Source organism: Monodelphis domestica, chromosome 1, assembly GCF_027887165.1.
Source record: "Monodelphis domestica isolate mMonDom1 chromosome 1, mMonDom1.pri, whole genome shotgun sequence".
Taxonomy (NCBI): domain Eukaryota; kingdom Metazoa; phylum Chordata; class Mammalia; order Didelphimorphia; family Didelphidae; genus Monodelphis; species Monodelphis domestica.
In genome coordinates this window covers 125,015,983-125,029,613 of record NC_077227.1, presented here as the reverse complement: position 1 = coordinate 125,029,613, position 13,631 = coordinate 125,015,983, and the positions used below count along the sequence as shown (strand labels likewise).

Genomic DNA, 13,631 nt, shown 5'->3' with positions numbered 1-13,631 from the left:
GGAATGGTTTGCCATTTCCTTTTCTAGTTCATTTCAGTCATAAAGAGATTGAAGCAATCAGGATTTAGTGATTTGTCCATGGTCACACAACTAGTTAGTGCTAGAATTAAACTCAGGAAGATGTGTCTTCATGACTCCAGGTCCAGTGCTCTATCCATTGTGCCACCAAGCTGCCCTAACTCTATGTAAACAACGACTTAGTTAATTTGAGCTTCATAATTCATAGATTATTAGATTATTAGAGCTTGAAAGAACCTCAAAGGAAGTCCAGTTTTAGCCCCTTCTAAAGGAAAAAAATCTCTTGTATAACATCCCAGTCAGTGATCATACAAGCTCTGTTTGAAGATATTGAGGGATGAGAAATTGCCCTGTGGGTCATTTCATTCCACTTTTGGAGATCTCTAATTGTTAGGATGTTTTTATATGGTACAACAATTTATTTCCCTATAACCTCGATTGTCTCTATTTCAACTTAATAAACATTTTTTGCTTTTTTTGTAGACAGGGCAATGTGCTAGTCACTGGACACTAAAAAACAAAAATACAATATTTGATGCTTTCAAGAACATTTCAAGCTACCTGGGTCACATTCTGCTCACTGTGACCTAGTAGAAAAAAAATAAAAACAGCCAGATTGCTTTTCCATTTAACATTATTTTAAATAACTGAGCACAACTTTCATGAACCCGTAAATCTTCTTTTAATGGGTCAAGTCCCTTGTTTTCTAAAAATTCTCATGCTTTTGAGCCAATATCATTGTTCTGAGTTGTTTCAGCATTGGTTATCCTTCTGTGGATTGATATACTATAGTTTATTGTCTTTACCAAAATGTGGTTGGTATTCAAAATAATCCTAAAGAAGTCATCTGACCATGGAAGAGCATACATAATTTGACAACCAGTTCTCTGATTCTTTCTTCTGATAATGCTATTTGAGATCAAATCTGCCTTTTTGAATGCCATCTTAAATCATTGGCTTCTAATGAGTTTCTTCTTAATGGAAAAAAGGCCAGGACTTTGTCATATTATGGGATGTTCAGCAACCAAGATTTGTTGACTGGTGATACCTTTCCCATCTTGCACTTGTACAGTTAATATTTTGAACCTGAATATAACATTACTTTGATCTCTATTAAATTTCATTTCTTTTGACTTTAAATCCTGATTATGCATATATTAGCTATTTCTCCTAGCTCCTTTCATCTGAAAATTTCATAAGCATGTAAAAAAATGTTAAGTTCAATAAAACCAGGAAAAAATGTCTAGATAAAACACTGAAGACTTCTTGATGTTAACATGGAGCCGTCCACATCTATTTGTCTTTTTCACAAGTCTGGCATATGAAACATTGTTAAAAATATTACTTAAAACTTTACTATGTCACCAATATGTCCTTGTATTAGTCAAATAACTCTGTTAAAAAATAGCGTGTGAGTTTAGTTTGATATAATTAATAGAGTTTAGTTTGTATAATCTGACTTTGTGAATTATTTTGGCTTTTAGTAACCATGGCTTCCCTTTCTAAATATTTTTTAAACTCTTACTTTGTGTCTTAGTAACAACTCTAAGATAAAAGTATAAGAGCTAGGCAAATTAGTTATATGACTTGTCTAGGGTCACATAGCTGGGAAGTATTTGAGATCTTAACTCCAGGCTTGGTGCTCTATCCACTTAGCCACCTTAACTACCCCTCTAAATGTTTAAAAACCATCCCTTTTATCATAATACATTATATACTATTTCTAAGAATTAAAAGTCAAGCTCACTGAACTATTGTTTGGAATTTTTCCTTCTTTCTCTTGTTGAAAATTGGAACATTTTCCTTTTTCTAGTCTTAAAATGTCTTTCTCTCCAATTTCTCAAAAATCATTGCAGATGTTAGATTCTTTTACTTTTGTCCTCATTCTTAATTTTCGCAGGCCCATGAGGAACATTTTGAAATATTAGAGCTTCCTTTTTTCCTCCTCTTTAGATATTCAGTGGTTGGTCTTTATATGGGAAGTACTTTGAAGTTGGTTCTGTCACGCATTGTTACAATAGAAGACAATTCATGAATGTGTTCATTATAGGATCTCATTTCTTTTTTCTTTTTTTGATCTTCCTTTCCTCTTCTCTTTTCCACTGACCTCTACTCTGGAAGTTGAGACTGGCAAAATTAGGCATTTGGGAGCTTTTCTGTACCCCTACCTCTAAAAGCAGAAGCCTGTATTTGTAGGAAGTCAAAGGTAGTCAGAGTGAGAGTAGAAGATGCTTAGTGAGAGAGTAAAAAAATGTTGGTAGAACAGTAAGGTATTGCAGGTAGGAAAGAAAATAAATTGGTAAAGACATCATTACCCTACTATGAAGCAAATTCAGTTGAGGCATCACTACTTGACTGAATCAAATTTAATCATCTCTGTTTTTATATTCATAGAAATTAGAATTTAAAAGACTATCCATTTCTGTTGAGTAAAACACATAGAGACCGGAGAGATCTGGTCTCAGCTCCAGCCAGAGTATGTTCTAACTACATATGCTTATATTGCCAAGACCTTTACTTCTTCAGAACCTCACATTCCTAATCTATAGAAGGTGAAAAATTCTATTCATATTACCTACTTCATTAGATTTTTGTGAGGGAAAATAATTTATAAACCTTAAGGTACTATTCAAATGTGAGCTATTATTATTAGGAGCATGGTCCAGTGAGTTCTCCTCCTTGGAGGCAATTCAAACAGTCTGGATGACAAGGCCATCTGGAAGAACTTTGCAGTCATTGATCTCTATAAATAGTTATAGGAGTACATAAAATATAGCTGAAGAACACTGCTCTTTCTCCTTTTGTTCATCCAATGCTCCTGGATGACTGGCCAATTCTATTTGGCAATTGGCATTTGAGCTTTGATGGGTTGTCCTATCTAAGGGATGGCCAACAGTGATGCTGATTGATAGCTCAGCCAACCAGTATAGAATGTTCTCCCTTCTCATCTCTGCCTTTTAGAATTCCTGACTTCTATCAACACTTAGCTTAAATGTAGCTCCTACAGGAAGCTTTTCCCAGACCTCACAGGTGCTAGAGCCTTCCACTCTAATGTTATCTTCTATCCACTCTGCATCTTTCAGCTATGGGCGTATTTCTAAAAATGTGATCTTCCCCATTAGAATGTAACCTCCTTAAAGAAAGCACCTGTTTTTTGCCTTTCTTTGTATTCCCAGAACTTGACAGAACGACTGGCACAGAGGAAGCCCTTCATAAATATTTATAGTTTGACTGATTGATGTGGAAGTGGTAGAGTGAAGATGCTGTGTGGGTCCTCCTCTGTCCTTGCACTCTTCCCATTCAAAGAAAGAAGAAGGTTGTAAACAGAAACCTAAAGAAAAAGTATGCCATCTGATGCTCCTTAAATGCTAGAATAAAATGGACATGACTCTACACTTAAATTATGATTTCATGTCTGCTTTGCTGCCTCCTAAATAACTGGTGAGAGGGAGGAACTTTTACCTGTGTCCTAGTGGTAGATTATCTAATAGGATCACATCAAGTGAGGAAAAGGAGGGTTAATTAGATCATCTGTAACATCCTTTTAATGGGTGTCCACGTGTGTGTGTGTGTGTGTGTGTGTGTGTGTGTGTGTATTGTGGGAAAGTAATGTTGAATTTGGATTTTTTGTGAGATATTTTTCTCTTTTGCCCCCCCCCAAAGAGTCTGATTCTAAATTACAAACAATTTCTACCCCAGGCTATGAAGCTGGGTTGTGTGCTCCCCTTTCACTGAGATCTTGGTTGAGGAGCAGCCACTTTACCCACTTGAGAGGGAGGGTAGGTAATGAAGTCAGTCACCTCTAGCCACCATGTGCTGAGGCAACTAGGTTGATCCAAATGCATGGTGGAGAAGAAGGGACTGAAGACCCATTTTTGTGATGAAGAAATGAGGGAGAAAGTAATGGGGTCTTTAAGCCTCAATGGTTATTTACCAATCAGAAACCTCTTGAGAAGTCCACAGGAAGGGATGAATGATGACATCACAAAGGGTATATATTGGCCTGGTGAGAAAGTCTTAATCTCTGGCCTCTTTGCTCTCTTGGCAAGCTGTTCTTGGGCCCACTTTTTTGCACTATTCTCTCTTTCCCACCACATGGTGTCTCTTCAGATTATGGAGGCTATTTCAGATTTTATTGAATGACTGATTAATTAAATAACTTAAATTTAATATATACCACTGCTTCAGAATTTCAATCATCACAATATATGCATACATTCACAGCACATATATACATACTCACATATATCTCAACAGTGCTAATAATGTCTACTCTAACAAATTCACAAGTTTTTTTGAAATATTGAACTAATGAACATTTATTTTAAAACAACTAATATTTCAGTGTACAGGACATAATGCAACTTTGAAAAATCTATATATATATGTCTGATATATGTATATGTGTATGTATATATGTAAGTATATATATATATATATATATATATATATATATATATATATATATATATATATATATATACTGCTGGCCCTACAGGGCTAAACATTCTTATTATAGCTGATGGTCTTCAGCCAAGGGAAAAAAATCCTCATCCTTTGGTGACCAATGTAATGATAAGGACTACCTGAGCTGAGCTAGCCTGCTCCTTGGGAAGCAGCCCTAGACTCAACATCATTAGATTCAGACTTAGAATGGACCCTAGAAATTTCAAAGCCTTTCCAATTTTATGAGTCATGCTGAAATTTTCAGTCTAATGGCATATTATTCAAGAATGCAAGGTCCACAAGGATGAGGAGCACCATGGTGAGGTACCACAGAAGGAGGTCAGTAGGGATTTAATTCTATTTTGACAGCCTGGGTTGGTGACCCATCAGACTATTTGCTAGTAAAGCTAGCTCCAAATTATCTGAAAACAATCACTTGCAAATGGAGGATTTGTTCCAGGAGCTTTTGTTAACTTTAGGAATGATGTGGACATTGCTCAAAACTACTCAGCTAAATACTTATCTGAAAAAACAGTCTCTGTGGATCCTTTCTCTTCCTGATGGTTCTCTTGACTATCTCATACATAAAAGGGAGGTTTCAAATGAGGTGGTCAGCAGACACACAACTTATCAGGTATCTGTTGGCTTCCTGAGGCTTCAATTATTTTTTTTAATTGACTTTGATTTTTTGGCTCTTGACTTTCTCTCCCAAAACATAGTTAGGCAGTTCAGATACTCAGAGCAAGGTCATTTATGTCCTTAGGGTTTTAGGATTAATCCTTAAGTACTAAGTATATTTTATCTAATGCTCATGAGTCATTATTTGGTGCCTTTTCCTAATATCATTTGATCAGATACCTTCTCCTTAATACCAGTTGCTGATCCTTTTTCAATATTAATTATTTAATCAAAATCAATGAGTTTTTACAAAGGAATTTTCAAATAACAGGTTGTTGCCCAATGCAAGAAGTTCATGGGAACTTCTACCTGGCACAACTTAACCATTTCCTTAAGAAGAAGAAATCTCAATCAATGAGTATTTACTGAATACTCTGCTCCATCCTCCATTCAGCCACTAATGTAATTTCCCAAAGCATGGGTCCAATCATGTCATCTCCCCATTCAATAAACACTAGTGGCTCCTTATCACTTCCAGGATCAAATACAAAAGATTCCTCATTCAAAGTTCTTCATACCCTTTTTGGTCTTTGTACATCTTACTCTTTGACATGGTCTCTTTGTTCCAATTATACTGGCCTCCTGGCTGTTTCACAAATAAGATCCATCTCTAGGCTGCTCTCAATGCCTGGAATGCTCTAACTACTGACCTTAATGGCTTCCTTTAAGTCACAACTGAAATCCCACCTTCTACAAAAAGCCTCCCCAGACCCTCACAATTCCAGTGCCTTTCTTTTCTTTTAAATGTCTCCTAGTTACCTTATATATAGCATATTTGTATATATTTGTTTGCCTATTATCTCTTCCACTAGTTTGAAAGCTCCCTGAGGAGCAGGGAATGTTCTTTCCCACTTTCTGTATCTGCAGTGTTTATAAGGTACAATTTCCAATAGTAGGTCCTTAATAAACAGTTATTACTATGTGCCAGGAACTATGCTAGATGCTGGGGGTATAAATTAAAAATGAAATAAGTCTTACCATTTGTGGAGCTTGCATTGTATCAGAGGAGCTGACATATTCACAAATCTGCTTTGTATGTACAGAATAAACACAAGATGAATAGAGGGGAGCAGGAAGGGGAAGGTCACTTACTGCAGGGATTTGGTGGCATCAGAAAAAGATTTCCTGTAGAAAGTAGTACATCAGCAAAGTTTTGGAGGAGACATGAAGAATAGTCAGTGCAAAGTGGCTGATATGAGAGACAGTGTGTCTTGTAGGAGAAACATCAGAAAGACCAGTTTGGGTATGGCTGGACCATAGAGTGCAGAAAAAGAGCATGATGTGTATTAAGCTTGGAAAGGTAGGCGGTAGCCAGGATGTAAAATTCACTAAGTCAAATGGAGGAGTTTGTATTTGATCCACATGGTTACAGTTAACCTGGGGCATTTATTAGCGTTCGGTGTGATATGGTCAGAGCTGTACTCTAGGAAAATGCCTTTGGCAGCTCTGTGGAGGCTGGGTTGGAGAGAAGAGGGACTGGAAGCACAGAGACCCAGGAAGAAGTGATTGCAATGGGGAGGAAGGAGCGGGAAAGGGAACAGGGATTTAGGAAATGCCTGGCATGCTCAAGGGACTGTGCTTCAACCTCTTACAAATATGAACTCATTGATCAGTTGACCAGGGGAGAGGTGATGAGGGTTAGATCTAGGGTAGCTGGGATGTGAATAGAGAAATGCAGTGAGTAAGAGATATGTTGTCTATGTAAAAATGCTGACATATTCCTGAAGAGAAGTTTGTCCAATGGACTGGTTTGGCTTTTTTATGACTTACTCTCCCGATACTTGATTTGGTGCTCCTGTGTCATTTGTCTTTCATAAAAGGTTTACCTCTTAAATACTTTACCAGAGACATTATCACAAGAAGGTAATTTGATTGCAAAGGTCTTAAAGTTGAACCAGAGCTTATGCAGGATAATGATAATATTACACAATTTTATAGAATTTTAAGGCTTACAAAATATCTTGTTCATATGATTCCATTTTATGAGGGGTAGTGAGAGTACTCTCACTCCCATTTAACATAACTGAGACAGGTACGTAGCTCAGTGAAGAGAGAGCCAGGCCTGAAGACAGAACATCCTGGCTTCAAATTTGGCCTTGAATACTTCCTAGTTATGTGACTTTTGGGCAAGTCATTTGACCTCAGTTGCTTAGCCCTTCCTGATCTTCTGCCTTGAAGCCAATACTTAAAATTGATTCTAAGACAGAAGGTAAGGGGTTAAAAAAAAAGATGAGGAAGGCTCAGAGATGAACTGACTTGGGTCACAGACAGTAACTATAAGAGCTGGGATATGAAACCAGATCTCAACTCAATCAAAATCGAGTTCTTGACTGGACTGTGTAGAAAGGGGGACATGCAAAATAAGAGAAATCCAAAGTTTTACAGTTGTAATAAAGATGAATGTAGAGTTGTGCTTTGTTCTGAGAGATACTGAGGGGATACTGAAAATACTTGCATTCTAAAATACTAAGCCATTTTGCTTCTGTGCATTCGGGTTTTTCAAGAGGGAGGCTCACTGAGCTTGGTACCTCTCATCAATGCAAAGTCAATACACATCCATAGAAAAAACCATATTAAAGGAGAAACAGAGGAAGCTATTACTCTATGGCCATCGTACAATGCCAAACCAGGACAAAGAACTGAATGATGACAGCTGAGCTGGGATTAACTTTATTTTCCTGCTTTACACACTGGGGTCCGTTCATTCCATACAAATCTGGAATATATTTATTACCTTTAATAAAAGGAAAGAATTTCAGAAGCATCCTTTGACTTGGCATTCTGGGAATAGTTTGCTTTTCTCCCCTGAGTCAGCTGGATGAGCTCTGGGCACTGAACTGTGTGCAGATGCTAATGGACATGAGGAGCCTGGGGCAAGTTGCAGATGAAGAGTTGCCAAATGAAACACTGGGCTTTTCAACTGCAAACATTCCTGAGCTTGTTAAACTGGGTGAAAAGAGCCCAACCAGATGGGAGACAGAGGAGAAAACAGATGACCACTGCATCTAAACAGACCCAGGCCATATTGAGAAATCAGGCTCTGAAAAGGTACTTTTATTTCTGATCTTCCTTCATGTTCAGATTTAATATCTGCAGAATAGCTATTATTTTCCAATCAATGGGCATTTACTGAATACTTCTTTTTCCTTAGCACTATGCTAGGCATGGTGGGTTACAAATAGAGTGTATTATTCAAGCACTGGCCACAAGGGGTTTATGATCTAGATGGGGAGACACAATCTTTGTAAATGAATGATTAGTGAAAAAAAAAGGTAGCAGAACACAGCTTCCTCTCCTTGAGAGTAAAATGAAGGGACCAGACTAAATGACCATTAAAGTCCCTTCCAGCTCTAAATCTCTGAGCCTATAAAGCAGAAGGCAGCATGAGATAGTGGAAAGACCTCTGGATTTGGAGCCAAAAAGTTGATTTTCAAACCTTAGCTATGCTACTTATTGCCTCTAAGATCTTAACTAGGCCATTGATCCTCTCTGGGCCTTATATGTAAAGTGATAGGGTTACTATCAATAAATCCTTAGAGTTCTTTGACCTATGTCTTGAACCTCTATCTAACAAAACCCTTGATAATATGGCATAGCCATTTAGAAAGGATATGTGAACAAAAAGGTGCTAATTTTGAGCACACAGACAATAAATATAAAGGAATTAGAGGCAAGAAAGAGCCACATTCAGATACTGTTGGGTAGGATGTTGGACTTCAGGTGGGTGTTAAAGGGTGGATGAAATATAAATGGATGGGGATGAATTCTTTAGGCACTTCAGAATGCCTCATTAACTTGAAAAAGTACTTTGATGAGCAAAATATAGTTAAGAATGATTTCACAGGTGGTGACTCAAAACATGGAGACCTGAGGTGATGCTCATACCCTTGCAATGTGGAATAGAAAAAACTGGTATGTTTTCCTTTTTTAAAAAAAAATGTTTTTGTTGTGTTTATTACATGATGGTATTTTGTTAAGACAGAAAAAAAAGGAGGAATAGGAGAGGAGAGGAGAGGAGAGGAGAAGGGAGGAGAGGAGAGGAGGAGACAGGAGAGGAGAGGACAGGAGAAGACAGGAGAGGAGAGGACAGGAGAGGAAAGAAGAGAGAGAACAATGAAGGATAGTCTAAGTTTCCTGACACTCACATTTGCTCTTGGTCTATTGGAATGAAATGGAATCTTGAGAACTAATCTGCAAAACGAGACAGTCAAACTAGATGGTTTCCAAGGTCCTTTCCAGCTCTGACATTCTATGATTCTATAATTAATATAGTCAGAGAGACATGAAACACAATTTATTTCCATCTCCCTGTGCAAATGAACCTGAATGTGACAAGCTAGATTTGATTTCATAAAACCTAACATTCATTTTTTCCTCTTGAGCAATTTTACCCCTGTGAAATTCAGGGGAAGAATAAACATGTTTACACATGATTCATTTCCACGTAAATCATCAAAATGTGAGAACTGCTGCTGAGAAAGGTACTTTTTTTTTCTCTTCTGTTGTGTAAGCTGGACTTCTGAGAAACAGGAAATCAAAGAATTCTAGTGTCCAGTTTCAGGTAAGCAGGATACAATTCCCTATTGTATTCCCTATCTCAAATGTTTAGGTCAGGATCAAGAAAACTATCCTTGAAAATGAATTCATTACGTAGTACTTCAAGGACTGTAATCATTAAAAATTGCAGTTCTCAGTCAATGAATGTTTTACCTTAACACTAAGCAACTGGATTTTTGGTGATGGGCTGATAAAAGTTCAGAATGAATGGTCAAGTGAGTTTTTCACTTTCTGTACAATACAAAAAGATCACTTTTGGGTTGAGTAATATTATAATTTCATATTTGGTGGGAATAATATTAAAATTTCCACTGATTTTATGATAGTATTTTCAGGTTTGTTGACTATTTCCTTGACCTTACTCACTCCCTTGGAATAGGAACTAATGAGTTGAGGAATATTTGATAATTTAGGTTTCTATCTGCTAGAGGTAACACATTTCCTACTAATATTCCCCTTCTCTATAACTTGTAGTACTTTGTTATATGATTACATGGATATAACCTTTAATAGATATGTTATGTGATCTGAGAGGGAGATCAGCATAGTAGAGAAAATGCTGGAATTAGTCATAAAGACCTAGGATCAAATACTACTTTGGACGCATGTCCAAAGTGTCCTGTGTGATCATGGGTTCTTCTTAATGCTCACCCCAACTTTCCACAGATATAAATTATAGAAGAGTGCTTCATTTGCATGAGTGGAAGCAGTTTTAAGCAGAAAGTTGACTGCACTGGCACCATCATAGTTCTAGCCTCTCCCTGCACACACTCCCCTCCCCCCCCCAATAAAAATGATGTAGCCATATGTAGCATCTTATTTGTTATTCATCTGTATAACTGTTAAAACTTTGAATGAGGGGACTGGATTGTTGGGTAGGAAATGTTGGGAATCATGGAGCATATTGCTCAAATGCATGATTTTTGATTTATATAGAGTTAGAAAAGACCTCAGAGATTATCTAGAAGTTTATGGATATTTAACCTTTCTTTGTGTCATGGACACCTTTGGAATCTTGTGAAGCCTGTGGATCCCTTTTCAGAATCCTGTGTTTTTTAATGCATAAATATATATATATATATATATATATATATATAGGATTATAAAAGAAAAGAACAACATTGAAACATAGTTATCAACGCCTTATTTTACAGACAAGAAAACTTGGATCAAAAAGATTGACTGACTTACATAAGATCACATAGCTATTTGCTAGTATGGTCTAGATTGGAACTTGGCTCTCTTGATTGTGCTTCCCACAATAGACCTTTCTCTCTTTCTGTAAAAATTTTATGTGCTAAAATACGCATTAGTGTCTCTCTGCATATTCATGTTAATATTTGTATAATTCCATGGAATTAACGTTGCTGCCTACTATGAATCATGTAAGAATTTATAATGTTTTCAGAGATTAGAAATACTATTTCTGATTGAGGAGACTAGACTTGGTCTCCTCCCTTTACAAATGAGGAAACTGAGGCCTAGACAGTAAAATGACTTGTCCTTAATTTGGGGGCTTATTAGTGGTAGAGAAAGGAAAGTAATTTAGAATGTATCATTTACCATATGAAGGGCAGTGAAACATTGACCATTGGCCAGAAACATATGGTAAATGTGCTTCTTTGTATGATGGGAGGCAGATTAATTAGTAAATTCCCCAAGATACTTAGTTTGGTAAGTTTGTGAAATTTAGATTTTTTCAGATCCTGGTGCTGAAAGAACATCAGAGCTCAGAGCTTTTGCCTTGGATCAGGGGTTCTTCACCGTTTTTATTTTTTGAGTCATTAACTCCTCTGGCAGTATGGTAAAGCCAATGACCCTTTTTCCTAATAATGTTTTAAAAGGTATTCACTTAGTTACATAAGATTTCAAAGGAATCCAATCCTAGTGAAATTTGGCTTTCAAAATATATTAAAAGTTCACAGACTTCATATTAAAAATCGTGCCTTAGACAATCATCAGCTTTGTTATTTCAGTGCTGGCTGTATTGCCATGACCCTGGGAGGGATCTGTCCAAGCAAACTAGACATCAATGGATGGCTCCTTGGCTTCACTTGGGTCTTACCAAGAAGACATAGAAACATAGAATTCGGAGCCTGACAGGACCTCAGAGATCATTCTCTCCTAACTTCCTCCAGTAAAATGTAAACTCCCCAAGGGCAGATATTTTATTTTTATCTTTGAATCCTGTGCCTTGCTCAAGAAAGGCACATAATTCACTGTGAGAACATTGTCTATATAGACCATATAGGATAGAATGTTCTATCAACAAAGAGTTGCTTAGAAATTGAAAATGAATTTGGAATCTGAAAGCCTGAGGATTGTCACAAAAATACGGATATGCTTAATAAGTGCTTAGTGAATTCATTTGAATTAAGTTAAGTCTGACTGCCTAAATTTAATTTCACAGGTGACAGAAATATACTTGACTTTGGCTTTCAAAGAAAAAAACCCTCAAGACCATTTTGCATTATTATTGAACAACTGTAAAGGACTGAACTAGGCAAGAGTTAAAGTGGCATGATACATTAGCTGATCATGTATTTAACATTAATCCCCAGAGCTCAAACTCCACCCCTGGACTAACCATATTAAGATATGACCCCAAATTTAACATATCCATTCCCAGACAGGTTTTTCAGCAGACAGGCCCTTGCCTGAAGCAAGATCTCTAGGGCCAATCCTGATCATTGAAAGGAGGAGACTCAAAGTTGGATAATTTATGAGTGGTCTGTGCCTGTAAGAAATAGACCAGAGTACTGGAAAGGAAAACTGGGCGTGTTCACTGCCCAAGACATTCCGGCAGGAGACTTTTTATATGGGTAAAAAGCACTTTTTTTAAAATGAAAAGAACTTAAAATCCTTTCATAGATCTCTAGTCCTGGGTGAACATGGTTAGCTTTCTGCAGGAACTAGTCAACTGGAGCATGTAACCGCATGATGCATCTGTCATCTTTAGAAGATTCCTTCTCCTCAAAAGGTGGGCACTCATCTTAGAGGGTAGCCAGATGAAAGAGAAAATGGGCATTGTAGATTTCCAGAGGTGGGAAGGGGGAGGGGTTGTATGGGGAGGGGTGGCATAAGGGTCTCATGTTGGTTTAAAATGTCAATTTTCACTCTCTCTCTCCCCAAGGTTCATCCAACAAAACTTCTATAGCCAGTCACATCCCCTTATCACTTTTCCAGCCCAGCTTTCTAATGCTAATTGTTGGACGGAGAACTGATAAGGGTAGGTGATTGACATTCACAACCTTGAGGAATCTCAGCCTTACCTCTGCTTCTTGGGTGATGGGGCCTGCAATCAATGGGTATCTCTCTACCTCATCAGCAAGCACACAATGTCAATTGTTGGAACACATGCAGACTCATGTGCTCCTGCAGAGATGGACCATCTGCCCCTAGGGACACTGCTCTTATTTTATTTGTGAAGGTCTGAAGGGACTGCTGTGCATCTTAGTTCTATTATCTTTCCTGATGATATTGCCTGCTCTCAGGGAAGGCTTCTGAACCTTAATCACAATTTATGCCCAGAAGAGTAGGAAAAGGTGGCTGGTTCCAGGGTTTTTGAATTTCATGTGCTTTTGCTTCCTAGAAGACAACTTACAAAGTAGTAATGATTGCACTGATTTGAGGACAATTTAGACAAAAAGTTTAAATGTGATAGAAAAGTTATTTTTATTTCTTTTTAAAAACATTTTTCCCTCAATTACATGCCAAAATAGTTTTTAACCTTTATTTTTTTAAACCCTTACTTGCTATCTTAGGATTCATTCTGTGTATTAATTCCAAGGCAGAAGAGCGGTAAGGGATAAGCAATGGGAATTAAGTGACTTGGCCAGGGTCATATAGCTAGGAAGTATCGGGCCAGATTTGAACCCAAGGACTTTTGACTCCAGACCTGGCTCTCAATCCACACAGCCACTTAGCTTCCC

The 13,631-nt window shown here is 37.4% G+C and overlaps 1 non-coding gene across 1 annotated transcript; it reads left to right on the top strand.

Annotated features, from left to right (window-relative positions):
* Positions 1–12,856: 12,856 nt before the first annotated feature.
* MIR184 (microRNA mir-184) lies at positions 12,857–12,940 on the top strand. Its single transcript, NR_032184.1, has one exon. It is a non-coding gene; the product is annotated as a microRNA mir-184 (primary transcript).
* Positions 12,941–13,631: the final 691 nt, after the last annotated feature.